This window comes from Hyaena hyaena, unplaced genomic scaffold (assembly GCF_003009895.1).
Source record: "Hyaena hyaena isolate Hyena2069 unplaced genomic scaffold, ASM300989v1 scaffold_692, whole genome shotgun sequence".
In the NCBI taxonomy this organism is placed as follows: Eukaryota; Metazoa; Chordata; class Mammalia; order Carnivora; family Hyaenidae; genus Hyaena; species Hyaena hyaena.
Window position 1 is genome coordinate 420,241 of NW_024081325.1, and position 18,391 is coordinate 438,631.

At 36.2% G+C, this 18,391-nt stretch overlaps 1 non-coding gene across 1 annotated transcript; it reads left to right on the top strand.

Annotated features, from left to right (window-relative positions):
• Positions 1-14,625: 14,625 nt before the first annotated feature.
• Positions 14,626-14,710, top strand: TRNAE-UUC. Its single transcript has one exon. It is a non-coding gene; the product is annotated as a tRNA-Glu (tRNA).
• Positions 14,711-18,391: the final 3,681 nt, after the last annotated feature.

Here is an 18,391-nt window from a genome sequence, read left to right on the forward strand (position 1 = left end):
CAAGGATAGAGAGAGGATGACTTTATCACAGGCAAACCATGGCTTTTTAAAGACTACAGAATTATTAATTTTCATGCTCTGCTTATAACAATTTTTAAATAAAAATGCCTATGTTTAATACCATACTTGAAAAATTTTGGTACAACCTTTTAGAATTGTAGTGGTTTACAAATAATAGAAAAAAAAGTGTGAGAGCACCTCTCTGTGGTGGGAAATTATTACAGTTTTAAAGAGAAAAATTGATTTTTGTCAGGAGCTAACAATTGTTTTGTGGATTTTCTGAGCTGTTGGTTTTCCTCCTGACTCCTAAATTTTCTCATTTTTCTCCTATTAATTATTGCTAGTGGAGAAAGATGAGCAATATTTAGAGTAGTATGCAACTTATGACTTTCAGAGAAAAAAACATGATGTAATTATGGATCTTGAGGAAAATCAAGGATAAATTAGTGACACCATATTTGTTTCTTCTATATTTCTAAGAGAGAATGTATTCATTTCCAGAATACGAAGGAAATATTTCAGTGTAAGTTCAAACAGAGAGGCAGAACCACTAAGAGATTATATACCATCTTTCCTCCCCGACTGCCTGTCTGTGGACTCTGAATTCCAATATTAGGCATAAAGCCTAATTGTCTTACCCAGATAATCCCATAAAGTCAAATCCCTATGACTTGTGTCTGAAGCTGGAGCTTGAAGGTTACAAAGTAGGCAGTGGTGCAGAGAAGATGTATATGAAGTACAGAAAGAACAATCAGGGACCCATAAACAAAAGCTGGAGGCCACAAGAGTCTAAACCAACATCAATTCCTAGTGCCTCTGACCGTGGTTGTGTGGATGCCCTGCTGAAGTGAAGGCCTTTCATCATGGCTCTATACCTACATTGGTCTAGGAGTAGAAGCAGAAGGAAGACCCAGTGGAAGCTGGAGGAGTTGGAGAGCTGGCCACTGCCTCTCACCAATGGCAGGAGCCAGTAGATGAATGATGACATGCGTGAGCTATAGAATGGCTGCTGCTTCCTTTCCTACCTCCAATCTCTCATAAAACATTCTGTTGTGCTTCACCCTAACCAGAACTATACAGGAAATTCTGGAAAATGTACTTAAGTCCAGCCAAGTGGACACATCACAAAGCCACCATAGTTTACCGCTTGTACTCAGCACCCACATATATCTCTTAAACTATACTAATCCCCAAATATGGAAATGGCAAAATCATGCTTCCACTTAACATAGTACAACTACCTCTGATATACCTGAAAGCAGATTAACCCTTTCCACAAAAAGAATACAGAGCCCCTTTTTGGTCTCAGGGTGATGTCATTTTTCTACTTGTTGATTCATACTCTCTCATTGATATCCCACAGCTTAAATATGGAGACAATAAAGTTAACTACTGTTAACTTTAATCTTATTTTATATGATTAGAGGATGAGAAAGGAGAGAAAAACAACAAAACATTGTGTGATGTTTTTATGTATACACAAAAATATACGTGCCTCAAAATAAGGAAGAAATGCTCATAACTAGCATAGTCCATGTGTCTCCAATGGGTCAAGTGATCATAAGTGGTATATATAACAAGCTTGTTCCACTAATATTCCATACAGAAGCAGGCACTTCTGTTGGTCATAGTTTCTTCCTGGTGAAGTTACCCAAGCCTTCATTCTTGAAGGATCTGGGCCGTTAGAAGTCCAGAGTGAACTGGGTTAAAGGAGTTCTCCACTGACTTGAATGGCAGGGCCTAATAATAGTTAGGGGCATCCTGAAGGATCTCCTGTATTCTATGTATACCCTCCTTAATTCGCATTGTTGAGTCAACCCAATTTTACCTCAATCAAAAAAAATCACTCCAACAGATGCAGAAGCCCTATTCTTTTTCTGTTAATTCAGGAGCCTAATTAGGCTGGTCAGTCTCCACTTCCAGTTCAAAGATATCATTGTCATGTTCCTTGTCAGAAGCATTACTCTCTTTGGAACTAGGACTCTCCAGACTTAAAGTCAGGAAGATGAGAAGTATCTCATCTTTTTGCTAGCGGTTTACTTGCAGTAACAATTGAGAAGCCTCCTCCATTTCCCTACCTTGATTTCCTTACCCATGAACTCTGATTGTAGGACAAATCACACTACACATGTAGTATGCTGAACATATAGAGCATATGCTGAACATACCAGAGATATTACTGCAACCGTGGAAGGTATTGCCATCTAGCTGGCACCATAACTAAGGCTTCATAAGGCCATTCCATCATTCTGTCAGCTGTTCTATAAGGAAGATCATGGTTAAACTAGTTAACTCCTTGAAACTGGACCCACTGCCACATTTCATTTGCCGTGAAATTCATTTCTTGGTCAGTAAGGATGCTGTGGAGATCTGTATGATGATAGATAAGGCATTCTGTACTACACAGAAGGTAGTCTTGTGGGCAGATTGGGTACTCAGCAGTGTCTTGGTGACTGGAAATTCATACTGCTGAGTCCATGCAAACCTACATGTCCATTATCATGACCACTTTTCCCCTGACAGTGGCTAGGGAAAATGGTTGACTGGTGTCCATAGCACACTTCATCCTATCTATGTGAGTATTAAAATCCTCTTTCATTGGAGTCACCCTTTGGTGAGCCTTTGCCTGGGATACAAATATGTTCAGACTTATTTGTGTGTGTCTATTTGGAGAGGTATCTCCACATGAGTCTTGTCACCAGTTTTTCAGTCTCATTCCTTCTAAGACCTTGATCATCCAACCAAACTATTGGTCATAGCCCATGTATCAATATAGACGTGTACCTCTGGCTAATTTTCTTTCCAAGTAAAATGAAAACCAGGCACACTTCCCAAGTTCTGCCCACTGGGAATATTTCCCTTCTCTATCCTGTAGTGCTATCCCAAAGTGGGGATATAGTGTTGCACTGTGCTCTTTTGAGAAGTGCCCAAATATATGCAGGACCATGGATTAACCAAAGCTGACTTTTTGTTTTTTTGTTTTCTCATTCAGTTGACTGAAGGGAACTTCCTATGAGATGCTAGGTGTGCACTGGAAAGAGAAATGAATACAGCAGGAGGAGGAACCAACAATGGGCACTTGGGTCATTTCCTTATGCATCTTCCTTGTGCCTTCAGGACCTGTTAAGCCCCATGTCATACAGTCCACTTCCTTTTGATGATGGAGTGCTGCTGTGTGTGCCCTATTTCATTGGTTGGTGGGTCAAACAATACCCAATTCATGATGGGCAGTTCATATTGCATGCTAATTTGGTAGTTTATGGTCAGCTTTTCAGTCTCGACTGATGCCCAGTAGCAGGCCAAGAGCTGTTTCTCAAAAGACTAGTTATCCAAACACCTTGATCCAAACTTCTAACGGTCTATATAATGATTGACCTGTATTGGTCTACGCAAGGCTCCAAGCAGCATCACTATCTGCCACCAACACTTCAAGCACCATTAGATGTGCTGGGCCACATGGTCTGTGGTCAAAGAACATTAATACACAACAGACTAGACCTCTTGCAGAGCCTTCTTTTATTTGGGGCCTGACTCAAAACTGGTTCACTCCATAAATGTGTTGGAGTGGGACACAAAACTCCCATTTATTCCTACAATTCTTTGGGGGTAGTTGAAATGATTTCCTAAAGACAAATTACTATTGTACAAGTATACCCTGATTCCTAAATAATAAACAGAAGTTCAAATCAGATTTGTAGACATTTATAAAGAGACATTATCGGGGAATTTCAAAATGTCCATTTGCTACTCTTTAAAGATTCATTCAATTGTTTCTTAGTCATAAATAAAATGTATTTCAATCAATGCTTCCATTTGTGGTTCATGTGGTAACCTATGCCCATGATTCTATTTATGTGATAATTTCTTTGGTTAAAAATTATGGAAAATATTGATATTACTAGTTCGTTAGTTTTGGTAAAATTAATTCATGCTGATTTCTGGAGGTGAAATATTAAGATGGAACTCAAAAAGCTGAAAATGAAATCTGTAACATGTGGTATTGGTTTGGGAAATCTAGATGATGGAGAAAATTGAAAGGAATGTTGTTAATGATTTAGCCCAGAATGAAGAAAAAAAAAAGACTAAGCTTTGAAAAGGATGTCAAAACTCCTTTTCCAGTGGATTTAAAAGAAAGGGGGAAAAAAGAAAAGAAAGCAGGAAAGCAGGAAGGCAGGAAGGGAGGGAGGAAGAAATAAATTACTGAGTAAGAAATGGAGGAAAGGAAGAAGGAAAAGTCTAGATTCTCAGCACTGCAAGTATACCATATAGAACAAAAATGACAAAAGAGAAAGATGTTTTGAGAATTATTTTAGCTTTATTTTTAGAATCCATGTGTAGGGGCACCTGAGCGGCTCAGTCGGTTAAGCTACGGACTTCGGCTCAGGTCATGATCTCACAGTTTGTGGGTTTGACCCCGCATCGGGCTCTGTGCTGACAGCTAGCTCAGAGCCTGGAGCGTGTTTCAGATTCTGTGTTTCCCTCTCTCTGACCCTCCCCTGCTCACTCTCCTCTCTCTCTCTCTCTCAGAAATAAATAAAACATTAAAAAATAGAATTCATGTGTATAGTTCAGAAATCATAAATGTTTATATTTATCACTAATATAATTAGTGATATATCACTATATATATATCACTAATATAATATAATAAATAATTTCTACTATAGAGAATAAATATATATGCTCTGCTCCACTTCTTGTTTGCCTACATCTGTTTCCAACTTAGATAATTTGGCTTCCTTCTCTGCCGCACGCACACAAATTAAACAGAAGGTTTATCCAACATGCTGTTTATTCAAGTTAACACCTTGTTAAGATACAGTAAATTTACTAATTTATTTGCTATATTTAAGACTAATACCTTATTGTACAGCAGGTTTTATTCCATGTTTTTGAAAGAAGTGCTGATGCAAACCTCTGAGCTACCAATGTAACTGTTAAAAACTCCTCCTCCTTTTGTTAAAGTGCCAATTCCCTTTTCTCCCCGCTGTGACTTTTACTGCTTTCTACGTGGCGACTGCTCAGTGTCTTATCCTTCAGGAAGCCCTCCTTAGTAATTCACACTGGTGAGCAGGCTCCTTTTAGGAGTACAGATGATTAACTGCATGCCCTCCTGCCGTTCTGAGTCAGCAACCCACTGTATAACTGGCTCAAACAGATGTTTCTCTTTTAGATCTTTACGAACTATAATTGGGTGGAAAAATAGCATGTTTCACTTAATTCAATTTACTACTACTTGCATTCATTTGTTAGAGACTTCATTTAAAATCCACCTAAATATGCTGTCTTAAATACATGAAGGGACTATGAGTTTTATGATTCTGTCCATATGTCAATGAATTATATTGCATGGCAGTTGATGCTAATACAGGGTAGCTTAAATTCAGAGAATGCAACCTGAACTTATGCCCAGCTCACTTGGTGACAAAGGTCTTGATGGAGTGTAAAGTTCTCTGAGGTCAGGTAACTTGTCTATCTGTATTACTGCTATATATTTATTTTCTGGCCTGTAATATTAAACATTCAATAAATTTTAAGTGAATATCATATTTAAATATATATTATAATATTATATTTATTTAGCTGTATGATGTGATATACAAGAGTGTAATGAAAAGTATTAAAATATATTGCATGATTATTTCTTACATATATAGTACTTTTGTTATGAGCAAGTATCAATACGTTTTTCTAATTTACTTTGTATTTTAGTGGGCGCTAAGACAAATGTAAAGGTATATATGGAGAAAAACCAACACATTTTAAATATTTGGTTTTTTATGTGAAAAGACCCAAAGATTATTATAAGTTTGAGAGATGGAGTAATTTACACATATGATATGTGATTTAAAAATTTTTCTTTGCAGACAAGAGTAGTTGAACAAAATAACAAAGTCTCCTTTCGGTTGACCATTTAGTAGTTCATATTTGTTGCTTGCTACATAATATTTTAACATTTGTCTGAATTTGAAACAATATAGCACATTAATTTATCAGAATACTGTATAATAAATACTGTATAAAATTACTATAAATACAGAATAAATATCCAAATTAACAGATATTTCTTTTGTTAGGCACATATTATTCAGGATCACTTATTATATTTATATACTTTTGATATGAACTAGAAGACTGTATTATAACTCTGAGTTTGTTTTGGAAGAGTTAGAAAATTCTATGGAGCCATAATTTTAGAGTTGGGCCTAGGGCTAACATCCAATGCTTAAATAGTTTAATAATTTATTACTAAGGTTTTACTGTATGTAGTCGTTATGCTTCTAAACATTTTCTCTGCAGTGTTTCTGGGATAATTTACACTAAAATTAGTTTTTAAAAAGGTCATAAAATATGAGAGTTAATTTTATTTTATTTTATTTTATTTTTTTTACAAATAGTTTATTGTCAAATTAGTTTCTACATAACACTCAGTGCTCATCCCCAAAGTGCCCTCCTCCATGCCCATCCCCCCCTCCCCCCCCCCCACCAGTCCTCAGTTTTTGTCAGCATTCAAGAGTCTCTCACGGTTTGCCTCTCTCCCTTTCCCCCACCATTATGACCCAGCAATAGCACTGCTAGGAATTTACCCAAGGGATACAGAAATGCTGAGGCATAGGAGCACATGTACCCCAATGTTCATAGCAGCACTCTCCACAATAGCTAAAACATGGAAAGAGCCTAAGTGTCCATCAACAGATGAATGGATCAAGAAGATGTGGTTTATCTATACCATGGAATACTACATGGCAATGAGAAACAATGAAATCTGGCCATGTGTAGCAACATGGATGGACCTTGAGGGTGTTATGCTGAGCGAAATAAGTCAGGCAGAGAAGGACAAATATCATATGTTTGCACGTATAGGAGGATTAGGAAGGGGGGAAATGGTGGGGGAATGAGAGTTAATTTTAAATCCAGGGAATCCCTCAGTTTTAATTTGCTTCACCAATGCCTGGTACATATCAAGAAAATCATCTTTCCTACAGAATGAAAGATGTCTGTATATACAGCACATAATTTTTTTTTAAATAAACACCTTGTCGTATTAAATGAGGCAGTTTGTAGGGCATACTAAGGAGTTCAGAATACATGGGAAAGCCATTTTCTATCTCTTAATAAAGTCATTAAAAAATCATTCGTTGGACCAATAGAAGTCATGTAGTGACAACCTAAATAATTATAAATATTAATCTTCATGCAAGTCATATCATCTTCCAAACTTAGCAAATAAGAGAGGACATTCCTAATCGAAATATGGCACACAAGTTTTTTTCATAACAAAACATTATGAAATCCACCAACAAAATGCTAAAAGATAACATTAATTAAAAAAATTAATCTGTCAGAATCATAATCTGTGTCATATTTCTTATCCTCTACAAATTATAGTCATCATTTTGTTACTCTATTTCAGGTACAATTAATTCCTCAATCTAGTTCCATAAACTTCAAAAACATACTTGGTCCTGTTACTGACAAGTTTTCTATTAATACCTTCCTTTTTATCTTTCAATTTATCTTCCATTTCAAATTTATGATAGCTTCTTGGATCATCTACCTATAGTTTTCTATATAGTCTCAACAATATACAAAAATTATGACAGTGTTTGGAAGTCAAATGATTCTGTTCATTTTCTCTTTCATTAATAAGGAGTGTCACTTGGAGGCAAATTGTACCTCCTTTCCACCTTTTATTAGTCCAACACTTTACTCCATACGTATTCTTGTTAAAGAATAAAAGAAAATCTTTCAGGAAAAGAAAATCCACAACATAACAACATAAAAGCCACTCAATTTAGTTAGAAGAAATTTAGGTAACAGAAACCTAGATTCTTAGGATGGGAAAAAAAGTTTTTTGCCTTAATGCAGAAAGTCCCTGTGTAATATCCCAGAAACATGGTTAATAGTCTTTGCTTAAACAAGTCTAGCAGTGGGGAATGCACTGCTTTATTAAAGGAGTTCATTTTATTGATGGACAGCTTTAAAATTTGAAAGTTCTGCCTGATATTTGTTCACTTTTTCATATAGAGCATGAGCAAAGTGCAAATCTAATGTAGCTGACCTCATCTAGACTCTGAACAGGGGCATCTTCCCTGCACTTGTGTGTTTTGTATTCCAGATGATTTGACAGCAAATAGCCACGTAAGAATATCTACATAGATTCCTTTCTTTAAAATTTTATAAAGATAATAAAATACTTTCTTGATAACTGAACTTATATACTCTGAAATGAGAACCTGAACACACAGTGAATTACAAATCTCTTTTTCTTTCTCACTAAGGATAAGATGAAACCCTTCACCCATGTGCCTGAAATGATAATTCCAGTCTAATCTGGATCCTGCATGACATGCCGTCTTACAGGTTTTGCCCTATTCAACTTGATCTACAAATTACATTTGCTTCTTTTTAACCAAGTGTGCTAGCCTATTGCTTTTGCCCTTGTTTAAAGTGTAAGCTTTTACAATAAGCATTGTGTCTTTAAGAAATAACCTTGCAGAGAGATCAAGAAAAGAGAAAGAAAAAGAATCCCAAGTCGGCTCCATGCTTATAGCACAGAGGTTCGAACTCATGAACCGTGAGATTATTACCTGAGCCAAAATCAAGAGTCAGATGCTTAACCAACTGAGCCCCTTAGGAACCCCAGTAGTTTTAATTTGAAACCTTTTCATATATACACCATCTTGTACCTTCCAACCAAGACATCAACTACCATCCTGAAGTATCTGAATTTAAATTAAACTAAGTGTATAAAACTAAAAATAAATAAATAAAATAAGAAACAAAAAATTACCCCTCAGTGACAGAGGCTGAGATATTTATCTAATATATCATCCTGGAATCAGTAGTTTCTTTGTTTATGTTCCTGTTGTCTAAGAACTTAGTATTTTTAACTATACATAATACAAATTACTACTTTGTCTATAGTTTGTAATATGTCCAGAAAATCAGAAGACATTAAAAAAATGAGGGGCTCCTAGTAGGTCCATCAGTTGAGTGTCCAATTCTTGATTTCGGGTCAGATCATGATCTTACTGTTCATGGTTTGGAGTGCAGAGCCTGCTTGGGATTCTCATTCTCCCTGTCTCTCTGTCCCTCCCCTCCTCTATCTCTCTTTCTCTTTCTCCCTCTCAAAATAAACATTTTAAAAAAGAAGACATTAAAAATGAGCACTACTATAAAGGTACAAAATTTCTAAGGACATGTTTTACATAATTTTACTCAAAAAGACTGCAATACAATAAAAAAAATAAATGAATTAATACTTGACACAAAACTAAGTTAAACTGATATTCAATGCTAGGTTGTACTAGTGTTGACACAAAACTAAGTTTGACACAAAATGTAAATTCAGGGATTTGTTTAGACCTTCCTACAATGGTTTCAAATGCATAAGAACAACTGAATGATTTACTTCTTCCCAGGTTAAGGGTGTTGATCTCACATTTATTTGTTATTTGAGAAATCTTTCTAAATGGTTCTGCAAACAAGTGTGAAATATAGGGACAGGAGTTCCTGAAATGATAAAAGGAGATTCATAACGGTAGCTATGTGTTTGTAAAGAAGACTCATATTAAAGATTAAGAAGTAGAAAAATTAGCATTCAAGTATTGTATTAAACTCAGAGAGTCGTTTCACTAAGTGAATAATAAACATATGGAACATGTCACCAAGGAGACCAATTAAAAATGTGATAAATCAAAAGTACTGTCATCCTTTCTAGTGGAACAGAAGTAAAGGGAATAAGACAAGAGAATACAAGTAAATGTTTTCTTTATTGGAAAAGTTCAGCCATTATATTATTAATATGGAATACACAAATTAGTCTCTCTCTTGGTGGAAATTTCTAGCAGCAATCTCACCTTTGCATATGCAGCTTTTTAAATTAACATTTTCCCATAAGAATTCTATTCTAAAATACACGGTACTAAAATTGCCATCGTTTTTTAATAATGAAAATGAAGTTCAAAGAAGTTAGGTAATATTTCCACTATTATGTGGATAGTAAATAGCAGAACCTGCTTGGAGAGATGGCCTCCTTATTTTTACTTAGGTTGAGAGAAAGTACATGTTCTCCTTGGGACCAAATTTAATCCACGGCCTGCACCACAGGCACCGCCTCCATAGCTAGCCCCTGGGGCAATAAATAGAAGAGAGTGTGAAGAAAATGATGTGGTCAATAGTTTTGTTTCTTAATTTCCTTGCCTCTTTCCTTACCTCTACTAATGACCCTATTCTACCACACTCTCTTTTCTAATTATATTTAAATTGCTTTAATTGGCTTTCATTATCTGGTGCACTCCTGAACCTCCAAGTGTTCAGAGATGTCTTTCCTTCTGCCTTTCTCTTCACAGTATCATTCCTCATACCTGACTTCTACTTCTTTAGATATGGCTTCAGTTTACACACTGCTTCCTCTTAGAAGCTGTTTATGACTCACCAAATGTAGACTAATATCTTCTCCAGTGTTCCCCTTACAGAAGTGTATCTCTCATTTTATAACTTATATTTTAATTCCTTATACAATTAACTTTATTTTCCCCTTAGGCTTAAGATCTTTGAAGATAGAAACTGGCATCCTTGTTCTATGTTATTTCTGGTATCTAATTGAGTATCTGTTGGAATTGATGTACATATTTAATACTCAATAAGCATATGTTAATAAATAACTCTCAGTTTCTGCTTCATAGCCTAGAAAAACCATCTTCTTCAGGCATTTTCCTAAATTTTGTGACAACTGTTTTGTTCTTTCATTTGTCTGATACTTAATGGCAAATGGAAACCCAGAATCTTGTCCTCAGTCATTCTTCTTTACTCTAACCCCTTTCTCTGGGACATTTATTCCATGTAAAACACACAGAAATATACTAATTTATTTCAAATCGATCAATATCCTATGCTCAGGCCTTTATTTTTTTAATTTGTACCATATATTCAACTTCTATTTATTTGAGTGTCCCATATGCATCATGGATAAAAATAACCTTATTTTTCCCCATAATAAACTTGTCTTCTGTTCTCTGCCCTTATTTTTTTTTTTTCAAACGTTTTATTTATTTCTAGGACAGAGACAGAGAGAGAGAGACAGCGTGAGCAGGGGAGGGTCAGAGAGAGAGGGAGTCACAGACTGAAAGAAGCTCCAGGCTCTGAGCTGACAGTCAGCACAGAGCCCAATGCGGGGCTCGAACCCACAAACCGTGAGATCATGACCTAAGTGAAAGTCAGACGCTTAACCAACTAAGCCACCCAGGAACCCCTATTCTCTGCCCTTAAAAGGCACCAACAATTACTGAGTTTCTTAAGCCAGAAGCCTGGGAGGTATACCAAATAACTCCTCCTTCTTGCTTATGTATAACTTATCTTTAAGATGTAATCTATTCTCCCTTCCTTGCCATCTCTGCTACTACTGCATCGGGTTAGTACTTTATGATTTAATAATAATTTCTAATCGAGAAGGCTCCATTTTTCGCAATGCATCATAAGCGAATTTTCAAAGGTAGAATTCTGAATCTGTAGTGCTCTCATTTAAAATCCTCTACTAGTTCCCACTATATTCAGACCAAAAATTCAAATTCCTCTATATTATAAAATATCCTTCATGTTTTGGATAAAAATACAGCACTTACTTCCCCAAATTCTTCTTCTACTATGTCTGTACCCTTAGGATAAGTTCTAAATATTTGGAATAAATTGATTTTCTAAAAAATGAAACATATTCTATTTTTCCCCTGGCTCACAATATGAGTCTCAAGATTTGTAGCCCTTGCTATGAGATATTTTTTTCGTGGTTTCAAAAAAATATCCCCAAGCTGTGACAATGTAACAGTATTTGCAAAATTCTATCATAGCATGTATCACATACTGTTGCCATTATTGGGTTACTTGTCCATCTCCCCTCATTAGACATTGGCTCATTGAGAGCAGGAAACCAAGTCTTTATTCTTAGAGCTCTAGAAACTAATACAATGCCTGGCACTAAATTTCTTTTCTGTTGTTTTTCTTTTTTTAACTTGCTTGTAGGAATTAAATCTCTACCATTAGAATTATAAGCACCAGTGAAACACCATTGGGGATACAGGTTAAATATGCTCTTAGTAATTTATTTTTGGAGCACTTGGGTGATTCAGTCGGCTAAGCATCCGACTTCAGCTCAGGTCATAATCTCATGGTTTGTAGGTTCAAGCCCCATGACGGGCTCAGTGCTGACAACTCAGAGCCTGGAGACTGCTTTGGATTCTGTCTCCATCTCTCTCTCTCTGCACCTTCCCTGCTCACTCTCTGTCTCTCTGTCTCTCTCTCAAAAATAAATAAACACTAAAAAACTGTTTTAATTTATTTTTTACTAAGGCTTACATATTTCAATTTATTTTTATATTAATCTTAAAACTTGGTGAGTGGTAGTAATTATTAATCATTCTCATTTTACACATAAGATAAATTTTCCTTAAGAGATTGAATCCCCCATTTTTGTGACATCACCACATCTTCATCCTAGAAAGGATGTCTTCCCAAACTCGAGAGGCAATTGTTGTGGCCCCATTACATTTATTTTGCATCCTCAGACCCTTTAGTCAAAATCTGTGGAGGAACTAGTATTTCAAACACATGAGAGAGAAATTGAATAACAATAATTCTAAATACAATTTTGAATAAATTTGATAAACATATCAGTATGGCCACTAAAAATTGTGATTGAGGAAACATGCAAATTCTGTGTAACAAGTACTTAGGTAAAGATAGAGAGACATACACACATGTATATATACATAAATACATATGAGTGTATATGTGCTTGATGTGTATATGTATACCTACCTACAAAGATTATGTAAACTTTGTGTACAATATATGTATAATACATATTTTTTCTGTATATACAACTAAATTTAATAAAGTATATTACTGAATTATAACAATAAATGTAATGTAAAAATTTATAGTGAATTTAATTGATTATTAGGCAGAATCTAGATTTTTTTTTTTACTTTTAATGTCAGTACAGTAGTTATTTTTATTTTACAAATAGTTTATTGTCAAGTTGGTTTCCATATAACACCCAGTGCTCATCCCCACAAGTGCCCTCCTCCATGTCCATCTCCCCCTCCCCCCCACACCCATCAGTCTTCAGTTTGTTCTCAGCATTCAAGAGCCTCTCACGATTTGCCTCTCTCCCCCTCCTTCACTATTTCCCCCTTTCTTCTCCCCCACGGTCCTCGGTTAAGTTCCTCCTAATCCTCCTATACGTGCAAACATATGGTATTTGTCCTTCTCTGCCTGACTTATATAATACATATTTATTTCCTACACCTGAATTTAGGAGTACTCACAGTTAACTTCTCTGTATCTGTACCTCCTTCTACATAACAAATCATACATCTTATTTCTTTTAGAGAAAAGGCAATAATTTGATGATACTAGCATTAGAAGTCATATTTAATTTTATCATTTTGACTTTTGGAAATCATACTTAACTATATTATTTTCAATACTTTATACATAAACTATTACTCAATTTGTAGTATATCCAGATTGATGTTCTAAGTAATGTTATAACAATACTATATGTAAATCATAAGGAAATTTTTTAATCATACATATCTTATGATTATATATATATGTGTGTGTATATATATATATATATATATAATTCTTTTTGTTTATTCCCTTCTGATAGGGAAAGGGCTTCTGAATCATACTTTATGGTTCTAGATTGATGCCCTCATCTTTTCTTTACCATAGTTTCAATAATGACTTCTTATTTAGATTCCTTACCTGAAAGTATTAACTATCAGAGAAATTTCACTCTACATATGGTTTCAGTTCCTAAGGAAGTCATGAGAGAAGAAAATCATGGAAGAGAAAAATTGTTAACGGATTAACTTCTCTACCAGGTAAACTGTGGTATACTGTAATATACATTGTTGGGAAAGAGGCACTTGGGTGCTTAGTTGGTTAAGCGTCCGACTTAGGCTTAGGTCATGATTTCACAGTTCCTGAGTTTGAGCTCTGCATCCTTGGCTCAGATAATGATCTCACAGTTCCTGAGTTTGAGCCCTGCATCCGGTTGTGTGCTGATAGCTCAGAACTCAGAGCTTGGAACCTGGAGCCTGGAGCCTGTACCCTGCTTTGGATTCTGTGTCTCCTTCTCTCTCTGCCCTGCCCCTCCCCCACTCACACTATCTGTTTCTCTGTGTCTCTCAAAAATAAATAAATATTTTAAAAATATAATTACATATGTATGGGGAATCCACATAAACATGAAGTATACCAAAGACAGTCAGGCAACATGAGGTATATGTGCCATTCTGGATAAGAAGTGGGTAGGGGCATTGAGCTTTGAAGGGAAGGAAAGCTACTCACAGGAAGAATGGAGAATAGATGTTTGGTAAACAAATATTTGCTGGGCCATCCAGAAACAATGGGACACAGAGAAGAATTTCAACAGACTTTCCTAATTTCCTTCCAGTAACCACACCTGGTTTATATTATACTGCAGTTTTCTATGGTGATAGCTCCCTTCCTGAAACAGATCCTCTATCTAAATTCTTTAAAACACTTATCAGAGAGGTAAAAAAGAAAAACTTCTTGAGACTTCTGTTTCTTAAAAATAACTAACCTAGGGGCGCCTGGGTGGCTTAGTCGGTTAAGCGTCTGACTTTCGCTCAGGTCACGATCTCGTGGTTCGTGGGTTCGAGCCCCGCGTCGGGCTCTGTGCTGACAGCCAGCTCAGAGCCTGGAGCCTGTTTCAGTCTGTGACTCCCTCTCTCTCTGACCCTCCCCTGCTCACACTGTCTCTCTCTCTCTCCTAGAAATAAATTAAAAAAAAAACATTAAAAAATAATAATAATCAACCTAAAATAATTCACATGCCAAGAAAACATTTGTTTTTTTTTATTTAAAAAGTGTTTTTAATGTCTTATTTATTTCTGAGAGACAGAGAGACAGTGTGAGCAGGGGAGGGTCAGAGAGAGAGGGAGACACAGAATCTGAAGCAGGCTCCAGGCTCTGAGCTAGCTGTCAGCACAGAGCCCGACACAGGGCTCGAACCCATGAACCGTGAGATCATGACCTGAGCCGAAGTCGGGCGCCCAACCGACTGAGCCACCCAGGCGCCCCCCAAGGAAACACAACCTGGTGTGGCAAATTTTGCTCCCATACAATTATAATTATTTAAAAAGTATTACGTAAATAATGCCATTATTATTGATGAAACAATAGTCACAGATAATTATTCTTTAGTTGACAACCATTCTGCATCTCAACCTTAGTGGTGAAGCTTTTACTGTTGGGTTAAAGTCAGAAGCATCAATATAATCTGTGAATAAATAAATCCGTCTTTGTATCTATATCTATATTGACATCTAAACCCACATCCATGTCCGAACCTAGATGTTTCAAATATATAATGAGTATCATAGTTATAACAGAAATGAAATTAGAATATATTCTGATGGATTTTATATCAACATGATGTTCTCACTAGCAAATATCAATTTCTCATAAGTTCCAAACATTATATTCACATTAATGTAATTGTATATCTTTTTTTTTTTTAAATTTTTTTTAATGTTTTTTTTTTTATTTATTTATTTCTAGGAGAGAGAGAGAGAGAGACAGCGTGAGCAGGGGAGGGTCAGAGAGAGAGGGAGTCACAGACTGAAACAGGCTCCAGGATCTGAGCTGGCAGTCAGCACAGAGCCCGACGCGGGGCTCGAACCCACGAACCGCGAGATCATGACCTAAGTGAAAGTCGGACGCTTAACCGACTAAGCCACCCAGGCGCCCCTGTAATTGTATATCTTTTAGTATCTTTAAAAAGGGCCTTTAATAGACAGGATTTGAGGAATAGAGACAACTGTAATAATACATATCCCCATGTCAAAATGCATCATTAATTTTATGTCATATTTCCTTTAAAAATTAAGGTTTCTTCTATATTATCTTTTGCACAGCTAATGATATACAAGGTTTCAACTTTATTCATAGCCAAATAAACAATACAAAATCTTTGTTAACCAAACGGAATAGTTGCTTTTTTTGTGCACTTGTGTGCTATTACAGCAAAAGCATAAATATGGGTCATTTCTTTTCCTCTCAATTAGTACATTTATTCCATTCAAACACTTTATTTAGCTGAGAATTTTCTCAGTGTTTTTCTAATCTGTTAGTCAAAACTGTGCAGCTAAGATTGCAAATGAACAGTTCCATTTCAAAAATGTTATGAATGTCATTTAGAAGTAGGCTCTGTTCACATGTACCCCAATGTTCATAGCAGCACTCTCCACAATAGCTAAAACATGGAAAGAGCCTAAGTGTCCATCAACAGATGAATGGATCAAGAAGATGTGGTTTATCTATACCATGGAATACTACATGGCAATGAGAAACAATGAAATCTGGCCATGTGTAGCAACATGGATGGACCTTGAGGGTGTTATGCTGAGCGAAATAAGTCAGGCAGAGAAGGACAAATATCATATGTTTGCACGTATAGGAGGATTAGGAGGAACTTGACGGAGGAACAAGCGGGAGAAGAAGGGCGGAAATGGTGGGGGAAAGGGAGAGAGGCAAACCATGAGAGACTCTTGAATGCTGACAAAAACTGAGGACTGATGGATGTGGGGGGGAGGGGGGGATGGGCATGGAGGAGGGCACTTTGGGGATGAGCACTGAGTGTTATGTAGAAACTAATTTGACAATAAACTATTTGAAAAAAAAAAAAAAAAAGAAGTAGGCTCTGTTCTGGGTACTCTGTTAGAATCCCTTTCCCCGAAGACATCATTTTTATTATATTTTCTTTACATCACATAACAAATTGCTAGTGTCCTGCAGTCAGAAAGTCAAAAGTCAGTTTTAAAGCTGAAGTTAAATTGATTTAACATTTTTAGCAGAAATACATAGAAATAAGGAAATTAAAAAACCTTATTATCTTGGGATGCCTGGGTGGCTCATTCAGTTAAGCATGGGACTCTTGATTTCAGCTTAGGTCATAGTCTCATGCTTGTGAGATCGAGTCCCATGTTGGGTTTTATGTGATAGAGTGGAGCCTTCTTAGAATTCTCTCTCTTGCTCTCTCTCTCTCTGCCCCTCCCTTGTTCTCTCTGTCTCTCAAAATAAATATAAACATTAAAAAATCTTATTATCTCTTACTATGATATTTTCTATTCTCTCAAAAAAAGGTGATAGAATTGGATAATTTCTTAAATAATTTATTTAAAGATAAATAATCTAGGACTATGTATTCCTCCAATGTTGAATTTACTCTGGTTGTTTCATTTTAACTCTTTTTAATTTATTACTTGAATTTGATACAAATATGAAACAAGCACAGACTCTATCCTTGAGCATTTACAAAAAATTGAGAATGCCAACATTTACTGAGCACCTAATGTGTGCCAGACAGCTCCTGATACATATTACAGACTCTGCTTCTCATGCTCAAATAACTATCCTGAGGAGAAGGTGTCCTTATCTATTATTTATTAATAAGAAGGGCTCAGAAACATTGGATACATGTGTCTTAAACAGTCAGGCCAAAATTTGAGGATATTAGCAATAAAGCAAACACACTACACCTATTACACCACATTACCTGACACTATGAGGCTATGACACAGGGGAGAAGAGGGAAAGGAAACTCCCATGGTGGGGTGGGGGGGACTAGAGAGAGGGCATACACGTTTAAGTCCTGGCACATAGCATCATAGCAGAGAGTCTCTGAGTAAATAGGAAATGCCATCAATGTGTTTCCATGGGCCATGGATATGGGATAACCTTCTCAGTGGCTCTAGGTAGTTTGAACACTGTTTCTTACAAATGAACATTGCTTAAGTTTTTTACGTACTATATCATCTTATAGCAGTAGATATGATAGAAAGACATCATGGATTTCCAACAAAAGCTGTTGAGAGAACTTAAAGAACAATAGTATGCCAAGTGGTTAAAAATGCCACCCAGAGTCCTAATTACATTAAATTTACATTCCAATGAGATGTGCCCCACATTTAAAATTACTACAAACAAAGAGACCACTAGAGGTACCACCAGAGATATGGGATATATGTATATACACGAGTCTGATCGGGAAAAATGGGAACCATGCTGTTGGTGATTCAAGTCAGTCAAACATAGTAACATGACCACAGACATTAACACTTAGGTTAGTACTCCTTCTTCTAGCCTACTTCTACTAGCAACACCGATTCCAGCTAAGCCAGACTTTTAAGTATCTCTTGTGACTCAGATGCCCTTAAAGATGCCTCTATGAACCAAGTTCGACTTCAAATCAGCAAAAGAAAACACAGTATTATTAACTGGTGCCATAAAATAAACAGAGCAATGGGCCACTACCTATCCAGTCATATTGAGGGAACACTCAGAGATTGCATTC